Genomic DNA, 26,886 nt, shown 5'->3' on the forward strand with positions numbered 1-26,886 from the left:
CCTGCCTTGCTACTGTTTTTAACATTTCAGTTCCTTCTTAGTTCTTTAAAGTTAGCCAGTGTGCACCTTGTGTAAAAACTGAGACGGCACACGTAATAAGCCACAAAGACCCCTGCATATTGTTTTAACCACATTATTTTAGCATAGAGAAGTTACTAAAGGTGTATAATGATGTGGGAGTCCCCTCTGTGTGCTGTGATTACCATTAATGAATAAAGAAACTGCTTTGGACCTATAGCAGAATTTAGGTAGGCAGGGAAAGCTAGGCTGATTGCTGGGAGAAAGAAGGGCAGAGTCAGAGAGAAGCAATGGAGTTGCCAGAGACAGACGTGCTGAAACTTTGCTGGTAGGCCACAACCGCGTGGTGACATACAGATTAATAGAAATGGGTTAAAATAATATGTAAGAGTTAGCCAATAAGAAGCTAGAGCTAATGGGCCAAGCAGTGATTTAATTAATACACTTTCTTTGTGGTTATTTTGGGTCTAAGCTAGCCAGGCAGCCGGGAACCAACAAGCAGCCCTCCTCCAACAGTAGAACTCACCAGAAATGTTTTCAGGTGCTGTATAAGTCAGGTGATACCCAACCTCTGTCATTTAAGGGCATCTGCGCTCAACTTCTGAGCACATCTTATGCGTCTTCCAGCACAACATCAACGCAGATAATTAATGGGAAGAAATAGCATGTTGTAATAGGAATGAATAAAGAATACTTGGCAATATATCTTCTCTATAAAATGAAGAGTCGTCACTCAGAGACCAAAAACTACTTAGTGTACTAAATAATTATTATGATTACAGCTTTATGATGTGTAGCCGCCCGTGCCTTGAAAACAGCCTGCACGGAGACACAAAGACCAGACACATTTTCTGGCTTGTTTTCATCTGAAGGGGGTGTCTTTCCAAGTTTCTTAAATGGGTTGGGCTCTAGAACTAATTGCATGATGAGAAGAAACAAGAGTGGAGGTCACTCTGGGAAAGCGAGCCATTTGGCTGCGGCAGGGACAGGACCCTGGCCCAGAGCAGGGGAGGATGTGAACAAGGAAAGCAGTTAGCTCTATTCAACTGAAAGGTGGTCATGATTTAAGTCCTCCTAAAGATGAGATTCAGTGGGATAGAGTACGCTGATGGAGTTTCCAAACCATTCTTGTTCCAAGACACACTGGCATTTCTGAGTAGTTTTTGTATTTCCATCAATTAATATCCTCATAGTACATGTGCCAACACTGAAGTGGATTGGCGACACAGAAGCCCTGATTCATGGGATCATTGTGAGGAGGAAGACAGACTTTTTTTTCTAACCATGCAGCTATTTGGCTACATTCAGGTTCCACTTAACAATATTGCCCAGATTTAAGATAATCCTTAAAGGATTTCTATTCCATTAAAAAGTTTTAGTGTAGGATAGATGCAATCCCAATTCCTCTTTTAATAAGGTGCAGATGGATCTGGGGGCACACACACCAGCAACCTGAGATTCTGGGTACTTAGAAGTAGGTTTTGGTGGGGACACATTCAGGCAAAGGGATGCATTTGAAACCTCAGGATGACACTTCTGGTGACTTTGGGGGAAGGCAGATCTCTCTCTCTCTCTCTCTCTCTCTCTCTCTCTCTCTCTCTGTCTTTCTCTCTCCTTTTTCAGTCTGATGCAAAACAAAAGCTCAGTGTCACTTTTAAGGGACACGACAGAAGCAGTTGAACTTCCTGGCAGTCACAAGGTGTGAGGACATAGTATTATGCACTAGACTGCTGCCTTGTAGGTAAGGGAAAACACTATAGCATTTGGCCAACAGCAAACAATCACTACTTGCTTTGAAGTTAAGTGAAATGGGAGAGAAAGCTTCTGCTCTTGTTAAGGAGATGCGGTTAAAGCTCTGAAAAAAAATATGTATCGTGTTACGTACCAAATGTGTTACGTTGTAATCATAACTGCACTTCTTGTTACCTGTTAGAGTTCCCGAGGTGCATTTGCAAGTATCTTATTTATACTAGACATAGGCTTAGTGTACTATGAAGAGAATTTGTGTTACAAGACCTCATTTCATTGTTCTCAGTACCCCAGGAGATAGGCCTTGAAAGAGAAAGTTCTGAGTGTGGTCAGAAGGAGCTTTTTAAATTGATTAGGAAAAAGAAAAATGAATAAAAAATAATAAATTTAAAAAGAATAAAAAATACGTTAGGAAAGAGTCTGGTGGAGTTGAAGGACTTCTCTAGAGTCATCTGTCCTCAGTAATATCCTCTTAACCATTTCTCATGGGCCAGTCTCCAGGAGTGAAACCAAGGCATTAACTTTCTGCTGTTGAAATGCCCTTCACTCCCTCTTTATTGGCCAGTTGTGTTAGAAGAAGCAAGTTGCATATAACGTTTTATTGACTAGGTTGTAGGATAGTCTCATCAGTTCCGAACAAGGCATGCAGGATTGTACATCTCGATTTCTGAGATAGTTATTACATTTGGCGGAATGGAGATGAAGCCAAGACAGAAGGCTCCACAGCTCTCCACTCTTGTCCATTTGTCTAGGGAGATGTGGTCGCTGTGCACACGTGGTCCTCCTAATTTATGGGCTCAGAAATAAATGTCTAGACAGAGTTCATTGGAAAGTTTAGAGTCTTTTCAGGATGTGTATCTGTAACGTGATGGGGAGGAAAGGAGCGGGTTGGTTGAGAAAATGCTTTGTATTTCTGTAACAGGGCAGCCCCTGCTGATTCTGCAGGGAGCTAGGGTTCTCTTTCAGAGATGTCCCATACTGAAGCATGAAGATCTGGGGGTTGTTCTGTCTCCACAGAAGCCAATCCCTGGCCATACACTTCTCCCTGGGAGAGTTTATCAAGAGAAAGCTTAGAGATGAAGGTCACTCAGCTCGGATCAACAGCACCTAGAATTCTTATCAGCTCGGGGCCGTGAGCATTATTATGAGGAGGGACCCTTGGTGGAACACTTTAGTGATATTCAAACTTAATGCTTATCATGAAATCCCCTACGAGAATATTCACTATTGAGTTTGAGTTGGTCTTAGATCACTCATGTGAAATTTTATTGGGCACACTGTAACTGTTGTTGCTACACTGATCTCAGGGTTGGGCCAGCTGACTTCAAGGGACATAATTGCCCTTCTTCACTACACAGTGAAGTCTTTAAACCTGACTAGTCTCTGTACTAGTCTAGGTGGTTTGGCTTCTGGAGTCAACCAAGCCCCTAAGCTCAGGTTCTGAGCCCAAGATTCCTATGCCCATCTCGGGCTATGGTTGCTGTCCTTGTCTACCTGACATTCACTGGTGAGCATGGGAGCATCAAGAGGTCCTTGGTGGAGCACCTGACAGAGGGCAGCTAGTGTTGAATAACAACAGCAACAAAGTCCCTCCTGCCAACCAGGACCAAATTACCCTTGCCAGATTGACTGATCTCCTTTTTGCTTGTTGGTGTCTTAGCATGAAGTCCCCAAAGTTGTTTGACAGCAGTAGAGTGTCAACGCTTAGAGTGTAAAGGGAGCCTGTGTCTAACATTTCTCCTTTGCAATTAGGCTCCTGGGAGCCTGAACTCTCGAGTATGGTAGACAGAACCATGTCCCACTTCACCCTGGCTACTCGCTAGTTTCCTTCAGCGCCCCCACCCAAACCGTTCTTCCTGCATGGTGTTTGCTGAGCTTCAATCACCCTTTTGACATTTCTGAGATTTCGCTTATCTCCGTCTCTTCTGTTCAGTCTTGTTGGGTGAGTTCACATCTCTTCCCTTTCCCTTCTTTTTGTCATTTATGTGAAACAGGCAGGGCCACATAGTTAGCTCAGGATGGACCTCAGCTTTCTTCGTCTTCTTGCTTTTTATGTTACAGTAGGGAGTTTGGTCTTAGAGAACAGCTGTCACAGTGCCCTGAGCATGCAGAAGACTGGCTCAATCAATATTTGTCAAATAATTACTATTCAGTAAATAAACAGAAAAGTCCCCGTGCAGAGAGAATCCTCAGTGTGATTTCAGAGATATCAGTTCCATCATATATACAGTGAGTGCTTAAAAATAAAGTCCCATCCAGTAAGTAGGGTGCATGAGTCTATGGAGTATGAGGCAATACCTTTGCTGTCACTCAGATCTTTGTGTGACATCTTTTAACTCTCACATAGGATCCCAGCGTTTTATTTTAGACAATAGGTGAAGACGGCTCCTCTCCCCCTCCTTTCTTTTCTTGTTTATTGTCTTGTCTTCTCTCACTATATGCAAGCCCCAAGATCTCCATGTGTCCTTCATACCATAGCTTTCTGTCACATAATAGTCCTCTATAAACATTTGTTCAATAAGTGAATGAGATATTTTCAATTGGCTAAATCCAACCATTGCTAGACTGTTGGTAAGCTAGATACTCCGCCAGTAGGTGGACTCAGACACAACTTGGCTTGGCTAACCGGTATGAAGTATCACAGGCTCTTCAGTCTAGTGGCTGCCTTTGCAATGTTCTCCATGGTCCTATGCCAGTGTATTGGCTTCTCATGGCCCCAGGTCCAGGCTAGCCCCAGCCTGGTGCAATGATTTGAGGGCTCACTCAAATGTGGATGCTATCTGGACCAGTCTTCTCTTCCTTTCAAAGCAAATATAGATTATCAACACAGCTCAGCTGATTCCTTTACATCTCACATTGGCTGGCTCCTGGGTTACATTATCTCTCAAAAGATTGCTAGGTTATTGATATAGTCATTTATTTCATCTGTATTTTAAAAGAAAAATATCACTTGCCACCGAGTAAGCTTCAGATGATGCTTTCTGAGGTCTTGGAGAGAATACAGTGCTGCTGATGGCCATGTGTCTGAGGCCCAGGGATGCTGGAATCGAGTACCACTTTCAGGTTATATGCTTTGGGTAGGGCAGTCTCCTGAAACAACTGGGAATTCTAGTATTGAAAGAGTAAATCTGAGCTAAATTACATCAGCTGAGAGTGGGTAGAAATTGTGAGTATGTATGAGAGATTGTGTTAGGACAATCATTGCATTCAGCCTCTTCATACAACAAAGAAGGAAACCAGTGCTCTAGGTTCAAATACACACCAGAGAATAGGCCGAGATAGTGTTTGAATACAGACCTGGTTGACCAAACACCGGGGCTTTCTCACTCAACCAGCCAGTGCCCAGAGTGTCTGAGACTTGATAGAAACTTCAGAAATGCACACTCAGTGAATGAAGAAACTAATATCAACTAAGCCTTTTCTCGGTGCCCTTCATGTTTGGATATTTTCTTTCTACTCTACCTCAGAACTGTGGGCTACTCACGCCGCTCCCTGAATTTAATGCTTTCTCATGGATTTTCCCTTCTCTCCTCCATGGCTCCTGTTTCATTTGCACACTCAGCTTTCTACCCATCCAGATCTTCTGGTCTCCCTTCTTCCCTTTTCTTGACTCCGCAATTGCTCGGAAGCTCATGAGAAAACACGTGTCTCAGTACTTAGGGTATTCATCATGCACTTACACCGGACTTTCTGGGAGAGCTGTTTCAACCCAGAGTTCTGCCTCTGAAGGTCATTGCTGCAAGGGCAATTGCAAATTATTAGACAAGCTAGATTTCTGGTGGGAAGGAATTTTAATGTCTTTCCGATCACCGTGGGCTCTCTGCTGGTCCTTCTAATTATACAGAGTGAGGTAGAACTGAGAGCGAGAATTACGCACAGTAAGAGTGTGTGTCTGGGAAAGGGAGTGGGGAATTTAAGATATTACAGCTGTGATAAAGGCTGAGCTTTATCCTCGCTGTTACCAAACATTCAACAGGGATAACTTAGTTTGCCCACGGTGTCACAGGTTTCTGTCCATCATGGCAAGGGGTGTATGGCAGGGCAGTTCACACTATAGTAGATAAGGAAGTGGAGCAAGCTGGTAGCCAGTGTCCACAGATCCACCACTTTGCAACTAGCCTTTCCAAATTTGAAACCGTCATGATCAACACATTTACTAAGTCAGAACCCTTATGATCTCTCTCTCTCTCTCTCTCTCTTTCTCTCTCCTTTCTGGAAATAGTCTCACAGATGTACCCAGACATGTGCCCCGTGATCTCCTTGTTGCCTCTCAATCTGATTAAGTTGACAATCAAGATTGACAGTTGTGGGAAGAAGCCACCAGAGGACAAGGACTCAAGTGCTGATGTTTGACATGACCAGGAAACCATCTCCTCTGGATAACTTCTCTTGATGAAAAAGATTTAATGAGTAGAATGAGGATTTTGTCTTCCTATCCTTTAAACAGCATGTGTCTCTGACCTTCTAGGGTTCAGGGATCATTGCAGAAGAGGGAGCAGAAGGAATGCGAGAACGGGAAGGTAAGGAGAGGGATTTAGAACACTGCATTCTGTATACAGAACAATGAATGCAGTCACAATCTCCCAGTAGCTGTGGCTGGCTGCACTGGATTCACACAAGTGTTGGCCTATTAGTGATCAATCATGGACTGAGGAGGAGCTTATGGGGCTTTATTCCTCCCTACTGAAGTATTGGCTATTGATGGATTCTGGGGGAGGGGCAGCTATTGTCAACAGTTGTGAACCCATTGAGGAGCTCATCACGGTCACGCAGATGAACCTGATTAAATTAGTGGCTCTCAAAAACAAAACAAAATAAAGCAGAAAACTTACAACAGCGAGTCATGATGCTGGAAAGGAATGGGGGGGGTAATAGGAGTGAGAGGAAGCTAGAGAGCATGGGGAGTTACAATAAACACAATGTGCTTTATGAATGTATGAAATTATCAAAGAACAAACTCAACAAAATCTATTAAAAACAACACAACAAAAATGTCTTCACTAATAACACCTATTATATCTTGTGTATGTTTCACTGTAAGCAAGTAGGTACATCCACGTAAGTGGAGAGCACTTCACCCCGGCTTCCTTCCCTGCCCCCCCTCTTTCCCTTCCATCCTCCCCATCCCTCTCCCTTCCTTTTTTCCTTTCCATTTTTTTTCTCTTTCTGTGTATGGTATATTTATACAAGGGTGTGAATGTGTATGTAGATGCCAGCTTTCAATGTTGGGTGTCTTTCTCAAATAACCATTTATTTATTTTGGGGAGCAGTACTTAGCATTGATCCTAGGGTCTCAGGCATGCTAGTCAAGCGCTCTTGCTGAGCTACAGCTCAGCTTTTCTGGAAATCTGAGTTTTCTAGACAGGGTCTCTCCCTGTATCTGGAGTACCTGAAGTTCACTGAGTCAACTAGGCTTACTGGCCAGCAAGCCAGCCCAAAGGGTCTGCCAGTCTCTGCCTCCAGTGTTGGAGTTATAGACATGTGCTCCTGTGCCTGGCTTTTTATGTGGGTACTGGGGATCCAAACTCAGGTCCTTATAATTTTTAACAAGCATTTTACAACCTAAGCGACCTCTTCAGCTCCCTTCCAGCCTTTTACAGTGTTGCCTTGTAGATCTGAGACGGAGACTGAGCCCTGGAAACTGGCTATGCCCGTGTATTCTTCGTGTGATATTTCCTGGGGTATCATCCCAAGAATTTCATTCTCATCCATTTGATGGCTTCTGGGCTAGTAAGGCTGGCAAGCTGTCTTCATAGGAATGCTCAGCCCAGGTCTCTGGCTCTCAGGACAGAGCCAGTCTTCTGTTCTTGTTGGAAATGGCGTAATAACCTGGTGCTTCGTACTTGGCCTGAAGAGGGTTAACTGCTTTGCATCCCCGGTTTGCAGAGGCTGAGTACCAGAGGCAGCATGGACTTAAAGTTGTCGCAGCAGTCCTTGCTAGCCAGTGGCTCTCTGTTCCTGGCTTTCAGACGCACAAGGAGGGTAAGAACCACAAAAGCGAATCCTAGTTTTCAGTTGGGCGATGGAGTCTAGCACTCTGCTCTGGGCCTGAGCGTCTTTATTTGGAATTACTGTCTGTATGTTCAATGACTTTAAGTACCACTGAGAAAGTCTCCTGCTTCTGTTCCTCCTCTCTCCCCCCTCCCCCTCCTCCTTTCTTCTTCCCACCCTTCTGCATATACATGCCATGTACACACGTGTCCATGATGCGGTAGAAATTATGGTAGACATTAGGAGGGAAGGGGTGCCAGAAGTTTGGATTTCATTTGTAATTGACAAAGAAAGAGGAGCTGCTTGTAGATTTTTTTTTTTTTTTTGCAGAGTCCTCATGTACCGTCGTATACATCACTGTAATAATCACCAGATTTGATTAGTCATTGAACATGGAGTCCAGCTTCCCAGTGCTCTGGACACAGCATAGGCTCTGTCAGAAGTTACAGGATTCCCATCATGTGGATAGCCCTGGGGCTGGTTCTCTGCACGACGCATCACTTAAACCACCTGTGAAGTTGAGACGGACTAGAGGAGAAAGTCAGCTGTCAGCGTGATCACAGTAATTGTACTACTGTTGACCGAGTGCCCGCTGTGCAATTTGTATAGTGCTCTCCACCCCCACTATGCCACACTCTCACACAGGAGACATTGTCAGAGATTCTACAACCAGCATGTGCCAGAACGGAAACACAGTCTAGCCATTTTTACACCAGAACTCCTCCGAGGACTAGGGACAGGAAAGCAGAAGGCAGCGAGAGCAATTGCACTGTCATCACCGCAAGTCCAGTCAAGTCTAGAACTCCCTCGAGCTTGCCAAGACCCAGTGTGATCACTAATCTAGGCAGACATCCTGGAGGAAGTGACTTCCTGGAAAATAGCGTAAGCAGCGGAGAACGTAAATTTGTGGGGCAATGGATTTGGTCTTGACTTAATTTTGTTGTGCTTAGGTAGCAAACAAAAGAAAGCAAAAGCTGTGCTTCTTCCCACAGACTTTTCCTTCTGGAAGGACCAAATCAAACTATAAGGGAGCTAGAGGGTGCCTGCCCATCGGGGTGTCTTTCTGCTGTGCTGAGGCAGGAGAGTCAGCCTCCTTATTCATCCTCTCTCCTCTCGGGCTGGAGCTCAAATGCCGCCTTCTGTGGTTTTCACTTAAACAAATGTTAATGAGATGGCATTGTAATCACCGGATTTTATAAATATCTTATCCGCAAATTGGACCACAAAACCCCAATGAGCCAGCTGAGCATATTACATGAGCCGATATTTTCGCCACAGTCTTAACCAAAGGATGTAAAATGTGTTCTTGCTTTGCAGCCCTTTGGGCCCATGGGTGTTAGATGCTGAAGGCTGCTGTTCGCCTGCCCCCAACTCAAGTGGCTTGCTGGGTGTGTGAGCCTTTCACACAGTCTGGGGTGATGTAAGGGATTTAGGCTTGATCAATTATACCCTTTTCAAGTTAACACTAGAAAAATGAGAAATTGATTTTTTTTGACGAAACAATATTTTAGAAATTCGGGATATAAAAATGGGATTTGACCTCTCTTATAAGGCAGCTATCATCGTGATGATTAGAGCCTACAATTATGCCATATTTTGTATGTCACAGCCTAATGCAGTGAGCCTGTCAGATTTTTGTTCAGGGAGAGGATGCTCTGTCCTCTGTGTGATACAGCCTCCAGCTGTGGCTGCTTTGTGGGATGGGGGTGCAGGGGATGGAGGATCTATCTTGTTCAGCAAATCTGCTAGAGTGAGCATCCTCAGACACGGGTTTCTAATTCCAGCAATTCCGCTTCATCTCAAAAGCGCTCTAATAGGCAAAGGCTATATTGAAGACTTTTCCTGGACTTTCAGGCCTTACACTAGTTACTGCACGATTAGAACCGCACTATCATTAAATGATCTGATTAAATGACGACCGTTGCTTACCATCTTAACTGATGGGTTAAATAACAGCGCTTTTAAGATGGCTTCAGGCCTCCGTCATTTCTGTATCCTCAACGACTCAAACATTTCTTGGGCTTAATTTTTTAATAAACTCAGTCTCAGAAAGACAAACATCACGTTTTTTTTTTCCTTTCATTTGTAGGCCCTAGACATTATAGACACACAGAATCCTCTGTTGACATGCGTGCCCTCTACCGATGACACAAAAGTGGATGTGAAGTTTTGTGAAGAGCAATAGGGACTAATGGGAAAAGAAGAGAATGCGTGACTGTGCAGTGTGCTCCAGTACATCATACTCTCATGGGACATTGACCTTAAGTTACCCTGTATGGCAAAAAGGCTCTCTTTGAAAGTGGCTTTTAATTTACATTCACTAAATATTCACTTGTAAATTAGCCTTGGAAATATCTGACAAATTTATCTCAGGGTTTTCTTTTTTAATTAATTAATTAATTTAATGTACATGTGTACATGCCTTGAAAAAAAATATATATATTCACTTTGTGTGGGGGGCCACATGTGTGCAGATGCCCACAACAGTCAGAAGACAGTGCCTGATTCTCTAGGACTGGAGTTACAGACAGTTGTGAATGCGGGTGCTGGAAACCAAATCTGGGATCCTCTGCGAGAGCAGCAGGTGCTCCTAACCGCTGGCGTCACCTCTCCAGCCCTACTGGGGGTTTTCTATTGCAGCTAATGATATGAAAGCAGTGCTAAGTCTTTAACATTCGCCAACAACACCTCATTAGATGTGGGAACTCGATTGCTGGAACCAGCTCTCACTGTTTATCCCAGGATAATTCGCTGTTTTTCTTCCGGTGCTGTTCCTCTGTGAGGAAGTAAGACTCGCTGTGAAACAATGCGCTGAAGGAACTAACCCATTCTCACTGGAGCTCCATCAATCCCGCCATGAACTACCCTATACTCTTCCAAACCACCACATCAAGAATTAGGCACGAGCATGAGTTGGGGCGTGATTATGTAGCATCCAAGTCATAGCAACCAAAATCAAAACAATGAATTATTGATTTTCTCTAAAAAATGTCTTTCTGCGCCATGCCCTATTTCTAGCCTATGAAGTCTCCGTCTCCCACGCAATCCGCGATCTTCTATAATTTCACTACAATTTCAATTTTCAGAAAATGATATCATCAGAAAGCAGATTAAACTCATTATTATACGTAATTGATATTCACTAATAAGAACATTAAGGTTTCTGGAGAGAAGGTTTCGCCATGTAGTTCTGGCTGTTCTGGAACTTGCTATATAGATCAGCCCTGACCTGGAACTCAAGTTATCTGGCTGGTCCTGCCTCCTGAGTGCTGGGATTAAAGGTATTTACCTGCACACCTGGCATTAGCATTTAAAAATATTGCAGTATGTATTCTTTTAGGTTTTCCTCCTTTTACTCAGTACTATTTTCAGATTCATTAGTTTTGCTGAGTATATCAATAGTCAAATAGTTCACCTCTTTTAATTGCTGAATAGTATTTTATTTATATTGCTGTATAGTTAGCTTTTTTCTTTGTTTTGTTTGGTTGTGTGTGTGTGTGTGTGTGTGTGTGTGTGGTGTGTAGGGGTTCTGGGAATTGAACTCGGGGCATCATATATGCTAGGCAAATGCCCCACCATTGAGCTACATCCCCAGCACTTATAACACAGGTTGTGTTTCTTCCTTAATCTATTTTTTTGGTTGTTTGTGGTAAGGCCCTTCCCAGTTAGTTCTCTCTGCCTCATGCTTGGGGATCAGATGTAAGCTCTCAGATACTGCTTAGCAACTTGTCTGCCTTCCTGCGGCTGTGCTCTCTGTCATGATGGTCATGGACTCACCCTCTGAAACTGTGAGGCCCAATAAACTCTTTCTTCTGTAAGTTTTCTTGGCCATGGTGTCTAATCACAGCAACAGAGAATTCGGATAGAATTAGTCATAGAGAACGACCAGTGTCAGAGTGATGGGCAGGGTTTTTAACATCACATTCACAATCCAAAAGCTGAAGTCAATAAATGTTTGCTGCTGTTCAGCTGCCTTTCTCCATTTATACGGCCCAGGATCCCAGACAGGGCGTGTTGCTATCCTCTCTGAATGGGCTTTGTCATCTCAAATAACACAGTCAAGATAATCCCCCACAGGCATGTCCAAAGGTCCAGCTGCTTCAAGATCCTGCAGCCGTGAGTTCCCTGTTGTAAGGAAATGCTGTTTTTGAACTGTGGATCCGAATTAACCCTATCTTTAGTAAGTTGCTTTTGTCAGGGTATTTGTTACAGTAACAGGAAAGGAAGTGAGACAAGTGTCATCATCTTGCCCTACCGAGCTGGAGTCTCTCAGACATGTTTCTGGGTTTTAGGGCTCTTCTCTATGAAAAGAAATGGCCGATCGAGATGTTCAATTAATAGTGTGATCATATCATTGCATGTCATCTGAATCATGGCATTCTAGAGAGTGAATTGAAGTTCAAGGGATAATTACACCCGGAGAAGTGTTGTAAAGCATCCCTGCCCTAGGCAAACGGAAATGAACAGCTGTCCTGTCAATAAGAGTTTGAACAGCACCCAGTGCCTGCTCCGGCACCTATGTGGTGCTCCAATAGTGTGCGCCCAGAGCCTGTCTAGTGCTCTGGCAGTGTGCACTCAGTGCCTGTGTGGTGCTCCAACAGTAATCCAGTGCCGGTGTGGTGCTCCTGCAGTGCACACCCAGCGCCTATGTGGTGCTCCTTCAGTGTGCACCCAGCCCCTGTGTGGTGCTCCGACAGTGTGTGTCCAGTGCCTGTGTGGTGCTCTGGCAGTGTGTGTCCAGTGCCTGTGTGGTGCTCCAGCACTGTGTGTAGTTCCTGTGTGGTGCTCTAGCACTGTGTGTAGTGCCTGTGTGGTGCTCCAGCACTGTGTGTAGTGCCTGTGTGGTCCTCCAGCAGTGTGTGTCCAGTGCCTGTGTGGTGCTCTGGCAGTGTGTGCCCAACGCCTGTATTGTGCTCCAGCACTGTGTGTAGTGCCTGTGTGGAGCTCCGACAGTAATCCAGTGCTGGTGTGGTGCTCCAGCACTGTGTGTCCAGTGCCTGTGTGGTGCTCCGGCAGTGTGTGTCCAGTGCCTGTGTGGTGCTCCGGCAGTGTGTGTGACCAGTGGCTGTGTGGTGCTCTGGCAGTGTGTGTCCAGTGCCTGTGTGGTGCTCCAGCAGTGTGTGTCCAGTGCCTGTGTGGTGCTCCAGCAGTGTGTGTCCAGTGCCTGTGTGGTGCTCCTGCACTGTGTGTCCAGTGCCTGTGTGGTGCTCCGGCGGTGTGTATCTAGAAGCTGGGTGCTCCGAGTGATCTCAAGGATTCTGTCTGATCTGATGCCTTGCTACATTCGGTCATCTCAGCTGCTTGCAAGCTAGCTAGAGAGTACAAAGGCCCGCAGCAGCCCATGGGTTGCTGCTTTCCACACTGGCAGAATAATTCACACTTTCTAATATTGACACTTCTAGGTTAAGAACTATTGTGATGAAGCTAATTTTTCAACAGGATGATAAATGGATTCTGCTTTCTGTTGCCCTGATAATATGAAAATAATGGGTCTACTTTACAACCGGCACTTCTTCCCAAATGTTGAAGACAATTACCCTGTGTTTATGAGTCACAGAGTCAGTAGCTGTCAGAATTACCTTGTCATTGCCAGACCTTTAAAGGAATAGTACAGGTCCTAAGTGACAAGATTCTGGCCATTGTAAAATAGTAGAACATAAAGTTGATGGAGTCCCCATTTCTAAAATATGCAGATGACTGGAATTTAGTCCTAGAGAATATCCAATGAGTATATCTGAGCATCAAAGCAAACCGAGAGAAAAAGCAACAGAGAGTATTAGGAAGACCACTAGGAAATGCTACCTAGGGTGGAGGTTAAGGGAGGGAAGTAAGATTTAGATGGAATAGTTAGAAAGACAGAACAATATACCCAGCTTCTTTATAGTTAGAGCAGGAGATAGCTTTCCACTTTAAAGAAGTGTGTGTGTGTGTGTGTGTGTGTGTGTGTGTATGCATGCACGTGTGTGATGTATGTGTGTTTATATTTGTGTGCAGTTCTTTGCTCTTTCTTTTTTCTTTTTTTTTTTTTTTAAGACAGGGTTTCTCTGTGCAACAGCCCTGCCTGTCCTGGAACTTGCTCTGTAGACCAGGCTGGCCTTGAACTCACAAGAATTCGCCTGCCTCTGCCTCCCTAGTGTTATATTTAAAGGCATGTGCCCCCACTCCTGGCTTTGTGTGCAGTTCATGGTTGACATTGGGAGCCTTTCTTAATTGTTCTTTACCTAACTCATTGAGGAAGGGTCAAAAGGTCTCTCAATGGAACCTAAAGTTGGAAAATGGGATTGTTAGTCTAACTAGTCAGCTTGCTCAATGAATCCCATCTCCGCCTTTGGAGCAGGGGAGCTACAGGTAGGTCACAATACTCATCCAGCATTTATGTAGGTTTTGGGGACTTGAACTCTGGTCTTCATGCTTTGGCAGTAGACACTTTATCTACTAAGCCATCTCCCTAGTCCCAGACCTCTACTTTTGTATTTCCAAATAGAATTTCTATGGATATCTATCTAATGTTAAAAACCAGAGGAGATGATTCTGGTGCTAGACCCACCCTGAGAAGGCTAGATTTATTTGGCTAACATTCCAGGGTCACACTGATAAAATTCATACACTTACCTACTACTTTATAGGATGTTTAGGGAAGATAAAATGAGTAATCCTATATCATAATCCTTGGTACATAATTTTAATCACTAGGAAGTTAGTGTAAGGTTCTGCCTAATACCCCAGTGTGTGTGTGTGTGTGTGTGTTATTGGATCTCTTTAGTACTCTGCTAAAGCCTGCAGACTCGGGAATTCTTTAAATGTAATTACATAATATATAACGAGGTTTTGATATAGTAATACATACTTTTTCAGTGTATTAAATATGATCTTGTGGTGGCTTTGAACTCATGTCCAAGTTGTGATACACACAGAGTATGAAAAGACGCCGGGGCATTGAGTGTGACTTAGAGACAACTAGGACCCCTGCAGTGATGAAGTCACAGCTATGGCTAATACGGGGTCTGTTGGTGATCCACTTTTATACTTAGAGGAGTTTTGTCAATTTAGTTAGGGGCAAGTGAAAAGAAAGATGTATCCCATTTCCAATACAGTCTCAAGGATCATTTAAGGTGATTCCACCTGAGGTGATCGACTGTTACAGTTTACCGGGGGCTCAGGGATTTCCTAGCACTTGGGACTTTCAGCTGACAGCAGACCAACAGTGACCCCAGATTAAGGTCCTGCTCCAAGAGCACTGTGGTATGATGTAATGCCTTTGTCGAAGACAGTATATTCCTCACCATTGCCTTTTCTTCAACGAAGAACCAGCATCAGTCCCAATGACCACGTTTGCTAAGTTACATATTTTTTTTAAAAACACCCTTCTTTATTTTTGTCTTCCTGTTCTAATTTTAGTGGAGTCCGTTGTTGCTGCTGCTGTGATATTGAGAAGTTAATTACAAATTACAGCACAATGGGGGTTATTTCAGCTCTGAGCTGCCGCCTTTTCATCTTCATCCGGGGAGTAAGAGGACAACACGGGGTTGGCGTCAGAAATGCCTGGCAGGCTACAGTAGCAGCAGGAAGTGGAGGAGGTGGTGGCCATCAGGGATACAGGAGGAAGGCTATCTTTGCTTATGAGGAGGCCCTGTGCTGTGTACAGTAAACCTGGGCTAGGATCCAAATACAGGAAACCTGCATTTCAGCCTTTCCTCTGCCATTTACACTCTGTGTAATTTAGGAGAAGTAGGTCTATTCCTATGTGCTTCTGTTCCTTTCTTTTAAAACATTCAAGTGCATGGGTAGTTTGCCTCTTGTGTGTTTATACCATGTGTGTGCCCGGTGCCTGAGGAGGCCATTAGATCGGTCAGAACTGGAGTTACAGATGGTTGTGAACTGCCATGTGGGTGTTGGGAATGGAACCTGGGTCCTCTAGAAGATCAACCAGTGCTCTTAACCAATGAGACACCTGGTATTACTTTTTTATGCTGCTAGCCCATGACTTTCCATCTGGGAAGTGTAAAGGCACACAAGTGGCCAAGCCCCTCCCCTGAGGACCTCCAACCACCAGGTTCCATCCACAGAACACTCTATCTGCATCTGCTCTTATGGCTGGACCCAGTCCTCTCCCTACAGTGTAAAAAAGCTCAAACTCAGGACTTGAAGTCCCACCAATTCTTGGGCTCTCCCCAAGCTCTGAACTTGAAATCCCACCAATCCTTACCCTGCAAAGTCCCCCCCCCCAATCCTATATAAACCATGTCTTCTGCTCAGTTCTCTGCTGCATCTTGCCCAAGCAGAGGCATCCACCCTCCTGGATTCTTCCCTCCCAATAAATCTCTTTAGTGAGGTTTGTTGTGTGGTATGGTTTGTGGTATTTCTTGGCCTTTGACTGCCAGGATACCTTCCCTCTAGAGCTGTAACACTTACAGGAAGCACATACTCTTGGGGCCTGTTCACCTAGAGAGTGCTTTAATGCCATCAAGTTTTTCTTTTCTTTTCTTTTTTTTTTCCTATCCAACTATGACCTCCCGTTTACCACTTGGGCTTCCCACTCCAAAGATGCCAGACTTCTAGTTCTCAGCCATACAGTACCATAGCTGAACGTCTTCTTTAGATGGGCCGGGTGAGTCGTTCTAGGGGCTTTGTTTTGATTTGGAGGGGTACACTAAGCCAAAATTTAGGCATATTGAAGAAGTCTGGTTACAAAAATAATGTGGAGCTGGAGAGATGACTCAGAGATAAACGTACTGGCTGCTCTTCCAGAGGTCCTGAGTTCAATTCCCAGCACCCACATGGTAGCTCACAACCATCTATAATGAGATCTGGTGCCCTCTTCTGGTATGCAAGCAGACACGCAGGCAGAACACTACGTATAATAATATAATAAATAGATAAATCTTTAAAAAACAATGTGGGATCTGGAGTTGGGACTGCTTAACCTTCCACATGCACAGAGAAGTCGATACAACCCTGAGAGCTGACTAGGGGAAGGACTCTGGGTTGTATTCACAAGAAAGGTCTGTGTAAATAGAAGAATGAAAACAAGGGGGCTTACTTTGATACATAATCTTGGACTGTGTCCTGATAGCCTCAGAAAAATGGCAGTGAGTTTGAATTGCTATAATAAAGTACTATAGACTTGGTTGCTTATGAGCAACAGCAATTTTGGTGATTGGGAAGTCCAAGGTTGGTGTTGGCAGGTTGAGTATCTAGAGAGAACCCACCCGTTGGTTCACGTATGGGACACTTCAGTTATGTCCTTATGTGGTGGAAAGGGACAGTTCTCAGGGAGCATCTTCAACATGGCTTTAACCTGATGATCTATAATTACTTCCCAATGGCCCCCATCTTCTAATCTCATTGGAGATTAGTTTTCAGCATTGGACTTTGAAGAATCAAATATTCAGAATACTGCAGATCATCCAAAAGGGTTACCAGAGAGTGAACCCCACCAGTAAGATGGAAAGAGTCTAGGTACCCACCAGAAAGAACCTAGAGAATGACAAAGATGGGGGTGACTGATAAAGCCCTCTTGTCCCTTATCCCTAGTTGGTGGTCATGAATGCCTATATAGTATCCGGATTAATCCAACCTCCTTTCTCCAAAGGCTCTCTGAACTTACCTCTTCCACTATCCCTTTCTTTGTTTGCTAGGTCTGTCATATGGAAAAATCTCCTGTCTCAGAGCTGGATCAAAGAAAGAGAAGGGGAAAGCCCCACAGAATTATGGACATATAGACTGGGCAGGTGTGTGGTGGGATGTGTGTCCCATCTGGATGCCTCTTGCTACTTGTGTTAAAAGTAGGCATGGAGCCTCACATTGAACACACTCATTCTGGTCTGGACATACCTGAATGAAGAAAACTTCCTTACAGGCAGGACTCAGTGCTGACAAAGGAAAGCAGCAAGTTTTGGGCTCTATTTCCTATAGAACTTTGATTTCTCCTCCTCTTTAAGTCACTCAATCAGCTCCTGTTACTGGATACACATTGTTGACTTCACTGAAGCCTGTTTTTTTTTTATTTTAGAAAAATATCTCCAACTGAATTTCCACTTTTCTTCCCAATAGACTCTGTTTGCTGATTAGGTCACAAGGTTTCGGGACGCTAAATCAGACGTGTTAGTGTCCGTGACTAAAGTTGCTTAGATCTATATCTATGTGTCTGTGTTATCTGCCGCGGAGATGAGAATGGGCCTTAAATTGATCTTCAAGGTGTTGAACAAATGTGTCCACTGAAACATTTTAGATATTTCTTTTAAACTTATCACTTCATGTCATAGGTTGGTCAACTTTCATATTTTCTTTATCCATGTGTTTTTCTGCTAAACATTGTGCATGGACCCCAGCCAGAAAACCCACTCACACAAGATCAATATCACTGGTGCTGAACACCTCTTTGGTGTGGGAAATGAGATCTTGTCTGCTAGGAATGTCTTTAGAATTTGTTGATTTTGGTTTGGTGTTGTGTAATTTGTCTTAGAGTCTGTTACGAGAACACCCATTTACTGTCAACAGACGGTGGAGAGCTCTGTAAAAATCTAATTAATTTGAAGATATAACTTCCATCACCCAATACTACCGCCGAGCTTCTGTAGAGTGATGAGATACCACGGAAGGGGGTTATCATACACAGAGTGTATCGGAGCCTGTCCGCATCATTTGGTGGTGTTCTGTGGCTCTCTTTGGCTTCTTGGATTGCTTCCTATGTGTGGATTTTAAATGGATGTAGGCAACTGAAGTGTGGCTCCTCACAATATGTTTACTTGAAAACTTGTAATGTGACCTTATTTATAATAAGAGTCAAGGCATGAAAGTACCTAGGCAAGCAGCTTGAGAGGAGATCATCCTGGACTCAGCTGTACTCTAAGTTCAGTGCTGAGTCCTTAGAGTAGAAGATGGAGGCAGCAATTTGCATTTATAAGTCAAGGAATACCAAGGGCTCCGGCAGCTGCCAGAAGCAAGAAGAAATGCACACAATTGTGTGTCAGGGTTTTCAAAAGAATCAACCTTGCTTGATACTTTGACTACACACATTTGCCCTCCAGAACCATGTGGTGCTTCAAGTCACCACGAGTATAGATATTAATTATGGCTATCCTTAGAAACCAGTATGGTGAAGAGTAAATTAATTTTTTTAACATATATTAAGGAGTTTGTTACCTAAGCAGAATTTGTTAATTAGGACCCAATGGCCTGAGTCTAGTTGTTATCTGATACCCCAAATAAAGTTTTATTGGAACATAGCCATGTCATTTGTTTATATCATCTGTGGCTGCTTTTGTGCTGAAACAGTGGAGTTGAGCTACCTTGACAGAAACTACAAGGAACACAGAGATGACTATGTTACTTGATTTTTTTATGCAAATTTACTTATAAAAACAATTTCCCAGGTGTGGTGGCACACGCCTTTAATCCCAGAATTTGGGAAGAAGGCCAGTCTGGTCTACAAAGCGAGTGCTAGGACAGCTAGGGCTATTACACAGAGAAACTTGTCTCGAAAAACAAAAAACAAAACAAAACAAGAAGAGTAATTGTGGTTGGGATTTGGTGATGGCGACTCCAGCTGCTCTTAATAATATCTACCTTGAAAAATCTATGCCACATTCTGAATTTGGTTAAGGCATATCTCTCCTATAGAACTGGTGATATTGATTAAAAGAAGCTCAACAAAAACAACTAATCTGTACATTTTATGTAACCTCAAGGTAGATTGTTTGGTTTAACCTCCTCATTTTGACTTCTTGGACTTAATGTAAATTAGAAACATTATTAGGTTGGTAGATCGAGTAAGCAATAAACATACTCTTAGAATAAAGAAAAGGACTATTTATCATTGTATTGAAGGGCTGTCTTTCCCACATGATCTAGGTGCCTCTTATTTGATTAGTAATGAGAATACAAGCAGATGAGTTTTTCCTTGGGTGTGAAGGTCTCCCAGCTCCTGAAAGAGAGACATAGAAACTGAATGTAAGAAGCCTACTATAGCTTATCTACTTATGAGTTTTGTGTATAAAACTCATCATTTTGCATTTAAGGAAGTTATGACAATATATGATTTTCTCATAACCTTTTTTGCAAGTGTTATAAAAGAACATTTAGAAATTTGATCATCGAATTTCTATTTGAACATTTGTGCCTGGCTCTAAAAAGATGTGTGTGTGTGTGTGTGTGTGTGTGTGAGCATTCACTCCTATGATCATGTGTATGAGGATGTAAGTGGACAAGCATGTTTGTGTGATTAACATATGTGTGCATGTGCAGGACAGATGTCAGTTTTAGGTATCATCCTCAGGTACTATCCATTTTGTTTTTTGAGATAGGGTCTCTCATTGCCCTGGGGCTTGCCAATTTAACTAGATTGGTTGGCCAGTGAGAACCAGGTGTTCCTCCTGTTGCTACCTCCTTACTGCTGGGGTTACAGGTGCATGCTATCCTATCCAGATTACCATATCCCCCAAATCATTTGTTCATTTATTCATTGTGTATGTGTGTGTGTGTGAAAATTCCTTTCGCCAAAATTTGTTTTAAAGCTCTTGAAAATTTACCTCAAAGCATTTCCCCCAAGGAAACAATGAAATATTTAACATTTCTCAGAGCATTGTGTATAATCATGAGAAATTTCAAATTACCTAAATTTGAAGTAATAATAGTGAATTGGTTAAAAAAAAAGTTACAGTGCCTGAATGCTCATTCTGAGAGCTTACCCTTTAATATTTAATAACTCAGAACGATGTTCTTGGTGTCATTCTATAAATGTAAAAGGCAGACAAGATGGAACTATATGGTGTATACTAAACACACACTCAGAATAATAGGAGGAAGATAGTCTTGTGTTTACCTCCATTTTCTAATGTTTCGTAATGTTTTTCATCACAATAAAATATGTAAAGCGAGCAGTCTGTCTCTTTAAATATTTTAATCTGGAGTGGAGAATTATGAGTTGACATAAAAGCGAAGCTCGTTCCCTTTCTCTGAAAGCTGATGAAGCGCTTCAACCACAACCTGTCGGGACAGCACTTTGGGACAGTCAGGTGTCTCCCACCTTCCACCCTTGCCCCAAGTTACAGTTTCTTGACCTGTAATCAAGAGCATGGACTTTGCAGAGAACGTAAGCTCCTGGTGAGCTAGGGTCAGGAGAAGTGTGGTCTGTGAGTTCACCCCTCTCCCTGAAGTCCCACACTCACAAGGGCACCAGCCCACCGCTGCTCTTCCTTTGGGCTGGGCCCACAGGAAGCCGGCTTAGCACAGGAGCGCCAACGCTTGTTCAGGTGAAAGGAGAAAGCTCTACTTCTTTCCTGGTCTGGGGGATTTCTCATCTTTTTTTTCATCTCAGTCCTGATGAAGGGGATTTCTCTCTTTTTTAAAGTCCTCTTTGTTTTGATCAAGCTGTGGCAATGCATTTTCTTATGAAAAAAAGTCCAGTAAAAAAAATTTAATTTGTACTAATCAGCCCCAGGCAGAGAGCCTGCAATAGACTTGATGTCAATTTCGTGTTTTGTTGAAGTTTGTGATGTGATTTGTCTTAGGATTGCCCACCTTCCCTATCTTCTCTCTCTCCGTGTGCATATGTGTAGCGTGGGAGGAAAGTCTTCAAATAGGGTTTTCAGAAAATAAAAACTCCAAGTGTTGCATTGCACTTGCTCTAAACTTTTTATTGTCTTGACTCGGCTTGACCCTTTCTCTCCCCCAAGACCGTGTACTCTAGGCCCACAACTTCTGCCTCTGCTTTCTGTGGGACGGCAAATCCTGTGCATCTTCACCTGCCTTTCCAGCATCCCCTGGGATATGATGAGGCATTTCCCTAACAAGACTTCTGATTTCTTCAAGACTGTTATTAGCAGGCGTATCATTTAAGGGTCCTATGGAGATTTTTTTTTGGACATTTTTGGCATTCACTGATGGTTCCAGGCTACAGACAGCCTCTTCTCACCGTCTTCGCCAATTTTGTGTCCTGTTTCCTCTCTGCTCCGGTACCTCCCTTCTCTCTGTCATTTCCTTCCTTTATACTTTTTTTTAAATTGAGTATTGCTCACAGGGCTGTCTGAGACAGCAGAGTCAGAGGAGAGCCAGGGCTTCTGGTGTATGTGGGGGTGCAGGTTCTAAGACGTAGAGGAGATGGTAAAGGAAGAGTTGAATCAGTGCCTGTACCGTGCTGTCCATCCAACCACCTATTTGTACGTCTGTCCCTCTACCCTCTAGATGGTGCCTCTTAGCTTACTAAGATCTGTGCACTGTTCTCAGCATTAAGGGCACAGCATAAATAAAACAGGCCGAGTTACATGCTTTATATAAGGTAGAACTTATCACACAGTATGAAACATAGCCAAATAGTGTATCATTTCTAGTTATGAGAAAAAAATCACAAAGGGTAGAAATGACACAAAGAGAGAGGAAGCTGATGATGACGGCCAAGGGGTGCTGTGAAGAGTGACCCGATGACATTCTAGGAGTAGCAGGCACAAGGCTACTGTCAGACTGAACCCTCACTTTGCCTCATCATTAGGCGCAGCATGGACCAAGTTCTTAAGTGCCTCTCTCTCCCCTCAACTCTTTTTCTCTCTGTTTCCTTTTTAAATTTTTTTCTTTCCCCTCTTCCTTCTTTTCTTCCTCCCCTACCCCGGTATTTCTTTCTTCTTCCCTCTCCTCCCTCTTGAAGAATGAACTCCAAATCCTGTGAACGCTAGGCCAGCGTGTTATGATTGAGTTCTTCTCACTCAATTCTTTTATTTTGCGATGGATCTCAGATAGCCGAGGATGACCTTAAACTCTAAACTTCCTGCTCCTAACTATTGGGATTTATAGACGTACACCACCATATTTGGCTCACCCAACTCCCCCCTTCCCTGCCAGAGTTTCATATAGCCCAGGCTGGCCTTGAACTCAATATATAGCCAAGGATGACTTTGGCCTGTACTGGGATTACAGGTATAAAACACCATACTTATGTGCTGCTTAAGATTGAACCCAGGGCGCTGTGCACTCTAGGCAAGAACTCTACCACCTGAGCTGCTGCCTCAGCCTTGTGGTTCATTCAATTACTGATTAAATAAAATGATGCCTATAATTGCCAATTATCAGGAATAATGTATTATTAGTTGTCATATCATTCAAGGGTTCTATGATGAATCTCTCTCTCTCTCTCTCTTTTTTTTTGGCATTTTTTGGCATTTATTTATTGTTAAGACAGCCAGGGGCAACCTGTGTGGACTTGTCCTACAAGCTTGCAGGAGAAGGCCTCACTGGGAGTGAAAAGAGGGGGGACGCATTTGTTTTGCCCGTGAGTGTATATTAGTGCTGGTGGATGTGCGGGTCTTTGGATGGGACAGAGACAGACAGCAGCATTTTCCAATGCACAAGAAAACACTTTATTTAAAAACAATGCATCCAGGACTGCGTTTGGCACATGAGGCAACAAGGCAGGCACATTCATACTTAGCAGGTACTTTAGGGAAGCTATTGAAGCAAATGTTTTCATTTTCTTCACAAACTACAGTTACACGCATGCGCGCGCGCGCGCGCGCGCGCGCGCGCGCACACACACACACACACACACACACACGAGTTATCTCTGTGAAAGGTGATCATCCTTGTTCACCTAGAAGGCAGGAGATATTTACATGGTGCTCAGCCCAGTAGCCCTGGCTCCTTCCAGGCCTCTGTGGCCCTCACTTTCTAGAAGCTTCTTCCCAAGGACAGGTAAAGTTGCTTTTCACAAGGCAGATGTGACTCCGATTGGTAAAGGCCCCTACTTCTTCTGAGGACCACAGAACTTCCACTGTGGTTGAGCAGGGGTAAAAGTCTCTCCACATACAATGGCATTTCCCAAAATGAATGCATCAATGAGGGTGGGGGAAGGGTTGTCATGGTAACAAGAGGCATTGGTTTTCACCTGACATGCTCATCCTGCTCCTTTCTTTAATAACTTACAGTTACCGTTTGCTCACATTTTAACCTTTTAGCTTTAGCATTACAATATAAAAGGCTTTGTTCTGCACCATTCTATCCCACTCTTTAAATGGTACTGAACTTAAAGGTGAGAACAAAGTAAGACGTGTGAGAAACTCACGCGTTCTTCCGTCTTTACTTCCAATTCATGTTTTTACAGTTGAGTGTCCAGATTTCTGAGAATATCATGAAATCTGTGGTTTTCATTCTCGCTGGGTAGAGATGCCACTTCTGAAGCTTAGCCTTGAGGATACTGAGCTCCACTGAAGCAGAAATGGTCCAGATCCATGAATCCTCGCTGTGGTGGGAAGGAAGCAGCTCAGCTGAGTAGGCGGTCTTGCATTGTGGTGCTTTGATTTGCTTGCCCCAGATCAGCGATTCTCAACCTGTGGGTTGCAACCCTTTTGCAGGTTGAGTGACCCTTACATAGGGGTCGTACATCAGATGTCCTGCATATCAGATATTTACATTATGATTCATAACAGTAACAAAATTACAGTTATGAAGTAGCAATGAAAATAATTTTATGGTTGGGGTCACTACAACATGAGGAACTGCATTAAAGGGCCAAGGAATTAGGAAAGTTGAGAACCACTGTCCTAGACCCTGGGAGGATTTCAGGGCCAGTTACTGATGCTTGATGAATACATCTCAGCTGGTCTTAAACTCCACTGGACTGGAGTTCACTCTAGAGGCAAAATTCAGCTCATGTGTATACTCTCCTAGGGCTCTTGGTGGCAGGGCTGTGCTTAGCCCTGGGTCTTGAAATGTGATCAAAACATTTCTGATATGGGATCTCACAAAGATTTCAGATTTCATAGAGAAAACTATTGACCTTTTGTAAGGGCCTCAAAGATTACACATTCAACCTGTTCCTGTACAAGCGTCTCTCCCATTGTCTACCCACTTTTCCCCTCCACCTTCCTATTCAACAGGCCAGAGGCTGGGTAGCAGTGACTATGTTCATAATAAAATAGAACTTCACTGTCAAGACCCTTGTGCCTGTAGCTATGGGCTTCTCCTCTGGTCAGAAAGAGACAGAGGATTGGGACATTCATTAATGCCAGCACACAGTTTGTTAGGAGGACTGAAATCCCCAGAACACATATGTGACTCATTTGAAACAAAATCTAGCTTGCTCAGTGTAAAGAAACAAACTCAATTCAACGATGATTAAAAAAAAAAAAAAAAAAAACAGGAAACAGTGGCCAGAGTAGTGGCACATACCTTTACTCCCAGGATTCAGGAGACAGAAGCAGGTGGACCTCTGTGGTAGAAGTTAACCACCTGTTTATATCGTGGGTACACGATATAACAGGTGCCTATATAGAGATAAACTTTGACCTTTTAAAAAGCAATGTGGGAAATGTCCAATATGGGTTTCAAACATCTTCTGTGCAGAAGTATCTTACAGAACCTAGTGGATATTTTATTATGTGAAGAAACTAGATTTGGTCCTTTGTGATCTAACTTAGATCACTCCGTGCAGAACGAAAATCCATGGCCATTCACTGTCTGAGAAGTTAGGTTCGTTTTCTCCCACCATCGCCTTTCAAATGATTTAATTAAACCCACCCAAAATGATTCCCACCAGAAAATCTCTCACTTTGCAAGCCAAGCTTATTCGTTGCTTCATCACCGTGCTTGACTTCTAGATCCTCTTGTAGGGAGTGCATTCATCGCTATTGGACTGGAGGAATAGCATCTCTGCTACTCAGTGTCCCAGATCCTCTGTAGGGAGTGCATTCATCGCTATTGGACTGGTGGGATAGCATCTCTGCTACTCAGTGTCCCAAAACTACAGAGCAACATGATGCTTGATAGAATTTTTTTTTTCAGAGGCCGGACTTATAACTAGCCAAGCTGTGAAGACAGCAGCGCACAGCACTTTGTTCTGCCAATCTTGTCTGCTCAGACTCTGAAGTTGTCCAGACGTCATCCAACACAGTGTGGCCTTTGAATCATGATGACTCAATCTTTGAGAAGTGTTCATCTGTTTACTTATGCAAGCTCCAGGCACGAGGCTGAGCATCCCTTGGTGGGGTGCAGACTATGAACCAGGGAGCTTTTGCAGGTGTGTAGGGATAGAAAATCCTAACGGTATCTTGTTTGTCTGCTTCTTTGCAGCTTGATAAATGCCTGTGAATTTTGTGTTGTCAGAAGGATGACAGGTGGACAAGCAAAAACCCATCCAAACATGGCAATTAAATTAGAGAATCTTTACCTAGAAGGTCACACTTTGACATTAGGAAAGCCATGGCTGACAATCTCCTAAGCTGAGGACCTGTTGAGAGACTCTCATCACCACATGGATAAGAAATATTTGGACATCTTTGGGCCTTAACCTAAAGGGCATAATAACATGCTCTTTTTTTTTTTAAAAAAAAAAATAGGAATTAGTGAACTGACCAAGGCTGACTTGCTGTCTTGTTGATATGGGCATTCTAACATCCCCCGAAGCCACTGCTACCAGCTTCTAACTGGTACTCATTGATTCAGAATCGCTCAGGCAGTGCTGTGCTGGAACCAGCTCACATGTCTAAGCTAATTCATGCTGGCTCTTGGGAGCCTTGGCACATTTGAGCTGGCTGATGTTAAGTTAGTAGCTTGAAGTTGGATATGGTGTGGATGCGTACGCATGGAAACTTGTAAATACTAGTTTACCAGAGCAGCTGTTAAACATCTAGCTGCACAGTAGAGATGAAGCCGCTTTCTCAACCCCACAGAGAGAACTCTAAGGTGCTCTTGGGGACCTGTGGTGATCAACGGCTTTTCATGTGTGAAGTAAAGAGAGAAGCAAGGCCGGAAACTTCATAAGGTCGGTGCTCCCTTCCCCGGCAGGGCCTGGGACATGACAGCTGGTCATACCTGAACACCTTGCTTACCTGTTTTGTTTTGGTCTTTGATTTTTCGTTCTACAAATTTCTGTTCGGGGGTAGGGGCTGGTTTCATTCTCGCTCAAATATCGCAGCACTGAAGGCATTCCTCCATTTGAGGGATCGGTCGAGTTTGAGAAATCAGACCACCTGAGTAATACTTTAGAGGAATGAATCCCAAATTGAATCTGAATGTATCATTTAAGTTCTCTGTTTCTTGGTTTGTCCATTTATAAAGATAGATAATCTGAGATTTGCCTCTTTTGTTTGGACCATAGTGAAATATAAAGAACTAGCCTTGGGGTGAAAGCACAAAAGCCAT

At 43.5% G+C, this 26,886-nt stretch overlaps 1 long non-coding RNA gene across 2 annotated transcripts in view; it reads left to right on the forward strand.

The window, feature by feature from the left end:
- Window positions 1-26,886, forward strand: part of LOC126511089 (uncharacterized) — a 104,072-nt gene that overhangs the window by 23,159 nt on the left and 54,027 nt on the right. For both annotated transcript variants that reach the window (XR_007594603.1, XR_007594602.1), the window contains exons 3-4: window positions 6,236-6,287; window positions 8,089-8,640. This is a non-coding gene — a long non-coding RNA (uncharacterized lncRNA). The remainder of the gene's footprint in view (window positions 1-6,235; window positions 6,288-8,088; window positions 8,641-26,886) is intronic.

Source organism: Alexandromys fortis, unplaced genomic scaffold (assembly GCF_014885135.2).
Source record: "Alexandromys fortis isolate MF-2015 unplaced genomic scaffold, M_Fortis_MF-2015_v1.1 scaffold_94, whole genome shotgun sequence".
In the NCBI taxonomy this organism is placed as follows: domain Eukaryota; kingdom Metazoa; phylum Chordata; class Mammalia; order Rodentia; family Cricetidae; genus Alexandromys; species Alexandromys fortis.